This window comes from Engraulis encrasicolus, chromosome 16 (assembly GCF_034702125.1).
Source record: "Engraulis encrasicolus isolate BLACKSEA-1 chromosome 16, IST_EnEncr_1.0, whole genome shotgun sequence".
Lineage (NCBI taxonomy): Eukaryota > Metazoa > Chordata > Actinopteri > Clupeiformes > Engraulidae > Engraulis > Engraulis encrasicolus.
In genome coordinates this window covers 2,247,501-2,257,262 of record NC_085872.1, presented here as the reverse complement: position 1 = coordinate 2,257,262, position 9,762 = coordinate 2,247,501, and the positions used below count along the sequence as shown (strand labels likewise).

The following is a 9,762-nucleotide window of genomic DNA, read 5'->3' as shown; positions in this document are numbered from 1 at the left end:
GTTTTTTTTACAACACTTAGTTTGTTAATGTGTAACTCACTGTCACAGCCTACCACATAGGTGAGCAGTCTTCAATGGGTTTGCACAGCCAGGCTGTAACAACGCATTACGTAATAACACCGCATTATGTAATAGCGTAGCCTACATAATGTTGTGACAATCTACGCATAATTTACAATCTACTTAATAATTTACGTATCTACTGTGACAATCTACGTTATAATTTACATATTTCATAATACATTTCTTTACCGCATTTGGTAACACTATTTTTCTTATCTTGTAATAAATTATTAGGCTACAGAATGCGGAATTGATTACAAAATGCAGCAGCTTTTTTTCAGGATGGAAATGTAAGAACATGTAGCATTATGTGATAATTTGCAAAATGTATGGGTTTTTTTGTATTTGAATGCTGTACTTTTCCCCCTCTATTCTTTATTTTCAAAATAAGATCAAATACAATAATTTATCCAAAACTATGCAATTACATAGGAGCACTAGATGATGCTACAGATCAAATAGTATAGGAACGTACAAGCAGAGAAATATGAGAGAGAGATAAGTCAGGCTCGTTCTTTTCCGGTATCTACTTTATGTCGGGTGAACGCCCCTTTAGGAGACCTATAGTTAGGAGATCTTCGGAGTCCTGAGGTTGATAATATATGAAGTCCCCTTAGCGCTGTAGATGGCGGTAGCGCATGTCTCGTGCAAACACCTCAAAAAGAGAAGAAGAAGGAGGGGACAATGCCCCCTTAGGAGACCCAACTTGAGCACGTGCTTTTGCATTGAGTGGCCGTTTTTCGATTCCTCTTTATCAAAATTCCAACCTCTTTGGTACAAGTGTTTGTCTGGGGTCATGGCTGTCTGGAAAAGGGGTGAAGGAGGCTTGTAATTCAAAGGTTGATGGTTCAATTCACAAGTAACATTGGTTGGTGGGGGTAAAGGTAAATTTGAACCTGACAAGAAGTTGTTAACTAATAACCCGCCTCAAAAGCCTGTATTATCAGTATTTCTTTTGCTCCCAATATTTTATTTTTACGTGACGTTTCGGGTTTTACCCTTTCTTCAGATGTGTCGTCTGAAGAAGGGGTAAAACCCGAAACGTCACGTAAAAATAAAATATTGGGAGCAAAAGAAATCCTGGTCGTGCAGCGGACTTTTTCTCAGAATCATCTAGTCACTTGTGGTCCTGCTCCCAGGTCAGATGTTCCTGTGGATGTGCGAGCTTTCCATCATTACCTCAACCTTGAATATCCCAGTAGATCAGTCTTTTCGGAAATACCCAAATCAAGCCCTTTCGGCAACAACAGCCATGCCAAGTTCAAAGTCATTTAAATAACCTTTCTTCCCCATTATGATGCTCGGTTTGAACTGTGGAATGTTAGTAAACCTCCCTCCCAAAGCCTCAATAAAATGTGGTAGCGTTGTGCTATCGGACTGGTCCTTTAGCTCAGCGGTCTCGTACTGTGCCTGACAAGGTGGTGAGCTTGCGACCCCGAGGGGGACGAACTGTGCGGGAACACCGCCGTCACACATACGCATACTATACACATACAAAAACAGTGGAAGTCCGGGAAAATCTCATTGTGACAAAGTGTTGCACACAATGGCAATGCATTCATCACTCATTACCATAAATCAGCTTTCCCTAGCTATATGGTACCTCAGTCATGGAGGATAGATGGGTGAGACAGTTCTGTGGTCAGGGGACCTTCATGCAAACTGTCTCCTCCTTGTGTATCGCCTCTGGTTAACTTTTGCTCTTCTCCGTGATCATAGAACTGTCCCACCCCCAACCTCCCTGTCCCCTCAGTCCTCCTCCATGACTGAGGTACCCAGAGCATGGTATTGTGCTCATGGTATTCAGCACAGCTTCACAGTATTCTGCATTGCTCATATTTTGCCATCCCTCTTACAGTGTTGATGTTGTGTGCAGAGCTGTATTAAAATGTCAATTTAATTTTCTCATGTGTGCTTGCATTATTAATCATTATTCATCTGAGATCATACCATAACCTTAATAGTTATATGTAAGAAAATATTTAATTTGATCCTTTGTTGGGAATCGAACTAGCAATCATCATGCGTCAAGGTCAACTGCTTAACTGCTAGTCCATGATTGCCTGAGCTCAAGCTGCTGACATCTAGTGTCACACGGCCTCTATAGTTCCAATTTACATGGTTCAAAGAATTTGTGTTAGTTTCCCAGGTCTGCTAAATGTAAATCAATGTACTTTTTCACGTTATGCTCCAGGAAGCATGAACGAAAGTGAAGGTCATCTCCATGTTTGGAATGGAACCTGACACTTTCATGTTTGAAGCCCACCCATTTGACCACTACTCTATGATGACCCAGTTGTGAACTTGACATATAAAGTACCATATTTACCAAGTTACCACTGTTCTGTTTAAGTCAAGATCCCTTTTAGGTAACAGTTAATAACAATGACTCCTTGTTAAGCATTTGTTAGCCATTGATTAAATCATAGTCAAGCCTCTTTTAATCAATTTTAACCTCTTTTAATCATTATTCAAAACTCTTGTGTCCTGCCCCAAGAGAGAAAACGTTCAGGCTTAGGGAGGCCTGTGGTGTAGTGGTAATTGACTACAATGGTAAGGCAGGAGTTCGTATCTCGGATGGATATGGGATATCTCTGGTGGGCTTGGCTGGGACCAAAGAGAGAATTGCCAGCAATGGTGTAAGTAAGGCATCCATATCTTCGGTGGGCAGAACTGGGCACATACAGAGAGAGCAAGACTTGGATTGGTGAGCAGAACTGGTGTAACTCTGGTGGACAGAACTGGGCACACTGAGAAGGAGACTTAAACTGGCATATCTCCAGAGGGCAGACCGGGACACACAGGGAGACCTGGCATATCTGAGACACTTGGACTGGTGGGCAAAACTGGCATATCTGCAGTGGGCAGAACAGGACCCACTGTGAGAGACTTGAACTGGCATATCTCCAGTGGGCAGAACTGAGCACACTTGAACTGGTATGCAAAACTGTGCACACCAAGAGAGCCTTGAACTGGAATATCTCTGGTGGGCAAAACTAGGCACTTGGATTGGCAGGTAGAACTGGAATATCTCCAGTGGGCAGAACTAGGCACACTGAGGGAGAACTGGCATATCTCTGGGCAAATCTAGACATGCACAGAAAGATAGTCTTGAACTGGCATATCTCTGGGGGGCAGAACTGGGGGCACTTGAGAGAGACTTGAACTGGGGACATTGAATAAGAGGGAGACTTGGACTGGTGGGTAGAACTGGGGACACTGAAAGAGAATGGCATATATCTGTGCAAAACTAGGCACATAGAGAGACTTGAACTGGCATATCTCTGGTGGGGCAGAACTGGGAACATTGTGAGAGGTACATGAGCTGTTATATCTCCAGTGGGCAAATCTGGGCACATTCAGAGAGAGGAACTTGAACTGGGCACAAAGTTAGCGCGTTCAGGCCGACTGAGAACCGTGCTGGAGCCCGTTTCCGCACCCAATCGTGAACTGGCTGTCGTGTTCACGCCACAGATATTAACGTTCGCGAACCGGAAAGTTGTTTAGCAATAAGAAACGCAGAATACTAGGTTTTTCTTTGCGAACCGTGACGACAGCGTGGTCGTCAGCAGGTTCATCCGGGTAACACAGTCACGTGCGGGAAAAGTTCAGAGCTCGGTATGAACACTGGCGGTTCGCAGACAAACACTTAACCCTATACTGCACGGTGTTGCCATATGGCAACATACCATTCTTTTGGCATTTCCTGGTATTTAAACATAAATAATAGACACTGATTGGTTTTCATATCGAAACTGTGGCCTTGTTTTATCCAATTATGTGGTTTGTTGACATCACATGACACCATACACTGCCCCAGGCTTGCTCTTTCCCTCACTGTACGTAAGCATGTGTCCTTGACAGATTGCTCTTGCATTAGCCAAGATCTTTCACACTTTTTGCAATATTCACAAAATTTAAAAAAATATTGGGATGATTTTTAGTTAGTCATGATCTGTTTTCAACATATGTTTTGTTTTCAACTAAAAGTATTTCTGTTTTATGTTGAAAATTAGGTTTGTTGCCATACGGCAACATTGTGCGGTAGTGGAACAAGACGGTCAATAGGGAAAGTGTATTGATACAAATACCCAATTCTAATTGATTGATTAATTGATTTATTTATTGATTGAATGATTGATAACTGATAATATTTATAATTAGTGTAAATGGCTGTCTGTAAAGAACATTAAAAAATGTATAATAGGTGTACAGAACTGTTTTATGAGCTTTCACTCTGAGTACATGCAGAAAAGCGAACAAGGCCTATGCAGCCTCCCCAGACTGCCAGAGGTATACCACAAAAATCCCCAAACCCCAGATTAGAGCATAAAACTACTGTCATCTTGACCATTTGAAGCCTCCAAAATGTTTTGACTTCATGTGTCTGTTATAATTAGGCTAATTAGCACACAACGTTTGTGCAAATCTGTCAACCCGATCAAAAATTATTGTACAAAGTCAACCATTTTGAAAGTCAGCCATTTTAAAAGCATAATCTCCACATTTCAAACAGCTCATAAACCAATTATATTATTAACACACAAGATTTACTGCAAATCCAAGCACCCATTGAAAAGTTGTGGCGTAAACAAAAAGGTAGCCGTCCCAAAAGATTGCCAACTTCAAAGTCAGCCATCTTGAAAGTCAGCTATCTTGAAAGCACTGGCCTTCATGTACATATTATAGACAGTTACCATATACATTTTTGTGCAAATCTATGCACAGATATTGTGTTAACACCAAATATATTCATTGGTGGTTGGTAAACGTAATACCACTGAAATACTGTTTTTCGGGGATATAATAAACAGTATTAACTTGTTCTCTCAGTGGCAAAAATGTGTTAAATAACTCCCTTGAACTTGTGGGTAAACTCTCAATGTTTTTCTGAGATAAAAACAATTATATTTCTATAAAATAATCCATAATGTTGAATGAGCCTTGTTTGGTCTTGGAGGGAAAATGTACACTGGATCCTTTCTGCAACTGCACAATATTGCCATATGGCAACAAACCTAAAAGTACCCACCCAAAAAAAATTTTTGGGGAAAAAAATTGCAAATTTGTCTTAAGAAGTCCATTTTTTGTGACAAAAACCACAGTAAGATTTTTTTCCATGATGGGATAATAATGTGTGCAGTATAGGGTTAAGTGCCGAACGTAACTGGTGCGAGCACCGACACCGGCTCCGTTCTGGTCGGCCTGAAAGCCATAATAGAGAACTGGCATATCTGTGGTGGGGCAGAACTGGGAACACTGTTAGAGGTACATGAGCTGTTATATCTCCAGTGGGCAAATCTGGGCACATTCAGAGAGAGGAATTTGAACTGGGCACACAGTTAGCGCGTTCAGGCCGACTGAGAACCTGCTGGAGCCCGTTCCCGCACCCAATCGCGAACTGGCTGTCATGTTCACGCCACAGATATTAACATTCGCGAACCAGAAAGTTGGTTAGCAATAAGAAACGCAGAATACTAGGTTTTTCTTTGCGAACCATGACGACAGCGTGGCTGTCAGCAGGTTCATCCGGGTAACACAGTAACGTGCGGTAAAAGTTCAGAGCCCGGTATGAACACGGGCGATTTGCAGATAAGCACTTAAGTGCCGAACGCAACTGGTGCAGGCACCGGCTCCAGCTCCGTTCTAGTCGGCCTGAAAGCCCTATCTGATAGAGACTTGGACTGGCAGGCAGAACTGGGCACACTCAAAGAGACTTGAACTGGCATATATCCAGCAGGCAGAACTGCAAGAGCTGGCATAGCTCTGGCAGTAAGATGTTGGTCTTGGCATCCGAAGGTTGCAGGTTCAAATCCCATGTCAGTTCAAGTCATGTGGGTGGTCACCTATACCCTGATCCATGGCTAAAGTGCAAGGTACATAACACAGCATTGCTTTGGCATAATAAAAAACATGGTTATTCAGACAGTGATGCCTGACATGGCCATTACCTTTGATTCACCAAAATGTTGTTACCAAAAAAGAATTCTTGCCTGTGGCAGAACATTGCACACAGGAATCCAGGGCAAATATATAGGGCCCCCATACACGACCTCTATAGTCCCAATTTATATGGTTCAAAGAATTTGTGCTACTTTCCCAGCTCTGCTAAACGTAAATCAATGTACATTTACATGTTATGTTCCAGGAAGCATGAAAGAAGGTGAATGTCATCTCCACATTTTAGATTGAACCTGCAACCTTCATATTCCAAGTCCAGCCATTTAACCACTACTCTAGGATGACCCCAGCTGTAAGCTTGACATATTAAGTAGCATATTAAGTTACCACTGTTCTGTTTAAGTCAAGATCCCATTTTAGTAACACTTATAACAATGACTCCTTGTTAAGCATTTATTAGCCATTGATTAAATCATAGTCCGGCCTCTTTTAATAATTAACTAAAACTCTCATGTCCTTCCTCAAGAGAGAAAACATTCAGCCCTGTGGTGTAGTGGTATACACAATTGACTACAATGGTGTAACTCAGAGGTTCGTATCCCAGGTGGGCATAACTGGCATATCTCCAGTGGGCAAAGCTGGGACCACAGAGAGAAAGAATTGCCTGCAAGGGTGTAAGTCAGGCTTCCATGTCTTCGGTGGGCAGAACTTGGCACATACAGAGTAAGCAAGACATGGAAATGGTGTAATTCTGGTGGGCAGAACTGGGCACCCTGAGAGAGACTTAAACTGGCATATCTCCAGTGTGTAGACCTGTACACACAGAGAGAGACTTGGACTGGTGGGCAGAGCTGGCATATCGCTGGTGGGCAGAACAGGGCACACTGTGAGAGAGACTTGAACTGGCATATATCCTGAGGGCAGAAATACTGAGAGAGACTTGAGCCGGGCACACTGAAAAAGACTTGGATTGGTGGGCAGAACTGTGCACACCAAGAGTCTTCAACTGGGATATCTCTGGTGGGCAGAGTTTGGCACACTCCTGGAAAGAGAGACTTTGAACTGGCATGTCTCTGGGCAAATAGGCATACACAGAAAGATGGTCTTGAACTGGCATATCTCACACGGAGAGAGAGACTTAAATTGGCATATCTCTGGAGGGCAGACCTGGGCACACAGAGAGACTTGAGCTGGCATATCTGAGAGACTTGGACTGTCTGGCAGAACAGGGCATACTGTGAGAGAGGCTTGAACTGGCAGAACTGAGAGACTTGGACTGGTGGGCAGAAATGGGAATTACTGAGAGAGACTTGAACTGGGCACCCCGTTGTAGTTGACGAGGTCGCACGTTTGCGCCCCAAGGGGGACAAGCAGGTGCAAGATGACCTCCGTCACAGTCTGTGCGGGGAAACTGCACTGTTACACAGACAGTACTGTAGGCCTGTAGTATTTTTTTTCCTTTGGCTTTAGGTCTTAATAGGAGTGAGGGAATGCAGATGGGTCAAGGAATAAGTCATATGAGCCATGTTGGGAAGTAACTGTAAGTTTGACTGATGTTTCAACAACTTAAATAAATCACAGTTTACTGCCTTCCTTGGATATTCGGAATTAAACTTGACAAGCAGTATTGTTTGGGAAACGTGTTGGTGTGGTGGCATTTGATTGAGGCTGCATGGCTGCCTCTCAGTGAATGTGTAGGCCTAATGCCACCAACACAGACAGCTACATCCCTCCAGTCCACCACTGCGACGACACAAAATAATTACAGAAGAACATCTGAAAACAGGATTTCATCACTGTAAGGCAGTTCAGTCTCTCAGAGTAATCCCCAAAATGAACATGTCAGGGGTATTTTGGTCCTGCTGCAGTGTTCTCAGTGTCTTCATGTACAAATTCACAGCTCCATGCTGATGTGAAATTTGATATTTTGGAGAAAAGATTGCCCAACCACAGAGGGAAGCTGTTTAAATTTTCAGATATTTTCCATACTGTGATTGGCCACTACAGCAGAGATGAATGACAGAGATGGGGGGATTCTATCTATCATTGTTAATAGCTGACTGTACGCACCTCTGTGGCATTCCAGCCCACCATAACACACCCAGAAAATTGTGAAATGGATTTTGTGTTAAGACTTTCTTAAACGTGTGAAGAAGGACTCCATTTCATTGGTACATTTCATTCACATATTCACATGTTTTGATAATCATACAAGATAGGTTACACAATGGGAAACGTTATTCACCTGTTTACTTTAAAGTTAAAGGCACAGTTGAAACACTACCTGTAGACTATAAGACTATAAGTCTATGAGAGTATAAATCTATGAGAGTATAAGTTAAAACACTACCTTAGACTATAAGGCGCACACTGCAATATGAAGGCCTCTGTCCCATGATTCCCCGGTGTACCCCTCTGCTGACTCCAAAGCACAAAAAGAGTCAACTCCAGGATGTCAAAAAAGGATGTGGACAAACCACAGGTGTTTATGCAAATTGTCTATGGATCAACACTATTGTCTGAAGGAGGAAGAACAAGGCGTATGAAGGAAATAACACCTTACCTATTGTGAAGCATGGTGGGGGTTAGTCATGCTTGCGGGTTGTTTTGCTTCTTCAAGTACAGAAAATATTCTCTGTGTGCAGTATACCATGAATGCTACTGACTACCAGAAGATCCATGGGTGTAAATGTCATGCCGAATCTTAATAATAATAAGAAACAGTAGACAACAATTTCACTGTGTTGGTGTCACATTCAAATAGTATGTGTTGATATCAATCTGAGGTAACTCTTATTTGCACAAAGAACGTGTCTTCCCTTACCTTAGAGTGGTAGTTGGTTAATGGTTGAACCAGCAATTTTTTAATTATCGAAATTTGATATGGATTTCACCAATCACTTCATATACAGCATGATATATGATATACAGCAGTTACTGCATTAATTCAATATATAGGTTACACTTATATTTTGAAGTTTATTATAACAAAGAAGCAATAAAGACAAGAGTGATCAATGTAATTATATTTAATTGATGTGAGAGATGAATCTATCAGTGAATCTTTAGAGTATGAAAAAATGTTTTGGCTAATCAGAGCAAACACACTCTACATTTCAACAAAAAATACTTTCACTGAAATTCTACATTTTCCTTTATGAACACATTCAGATATTATTTTTCAAATGTAACATTTGTAGTAATCTAGTTCGTATTACAGACAGACAGAGACAGACATTCCATGTTCAGAAAGTAAAAATCCTGCAAAGTTTTGCTCTGGCCAACTCAGTCTACCAGCAGATTCACAAGTAGAGTGGCCAATAAGTGATATCAGTGTTGAGAGCACACATCACAGAAATACATAGCAGGATAGTTTCTACTTCCTCTTTTCTCCACCTTTGCATGTGGTAATAGGCAGTTATGTACACAAGAAATGCACCACTGGTGTGTTTCTAAAGCACATCTCACCAGTCATAACAAAAATAAAATGTATAAAAACATATACAAATTTGAATAGTAATGCACTTGAATGACAGAAATCACACATTCCTTTAATTAGCACCAAATCTATGGTATGTTTTCAAGGGAACACTGACGTATTCTAAAACACAACAGTGCATCAATAATTAATGTTATAAAAATACATAAATTTCACATCCAATATTGCCAAATGCCACACTTTACTCATCTACTCAATTGGCTGCTATGGTATCTCACACATTCAAGCAGACACACAGACACAGACAAACACACGTATGAATGCAAATGCACACACGTGCTTGCACGTGCTTGCGCGCG

At 41.6% G+C, this 9,762-nt stretch overlaps 1 protein-coding gene across 1 annotated transcript in view; it reads right to left on the bottom strand.

The window, feature by feature from the left end:
* Nucleotides 1-8,980: 8,980 nt before the first annotated feature.
* frem3 (Fras1 related extracellular matrix 3) overlaps nt 8,981-9,762 on the bottom strand; it is a 27,438-nt gene continuing 26,656 nt past the window's right edge. The window contains exon 24 of the mRNA XM_063218245.1: nt 8,981-9,762. This exon is cut by the window's right edge and continues 1,357 nt beyond it. The gene's annotated coding sequence lies outside the window, so the exon portion shown is untranslated.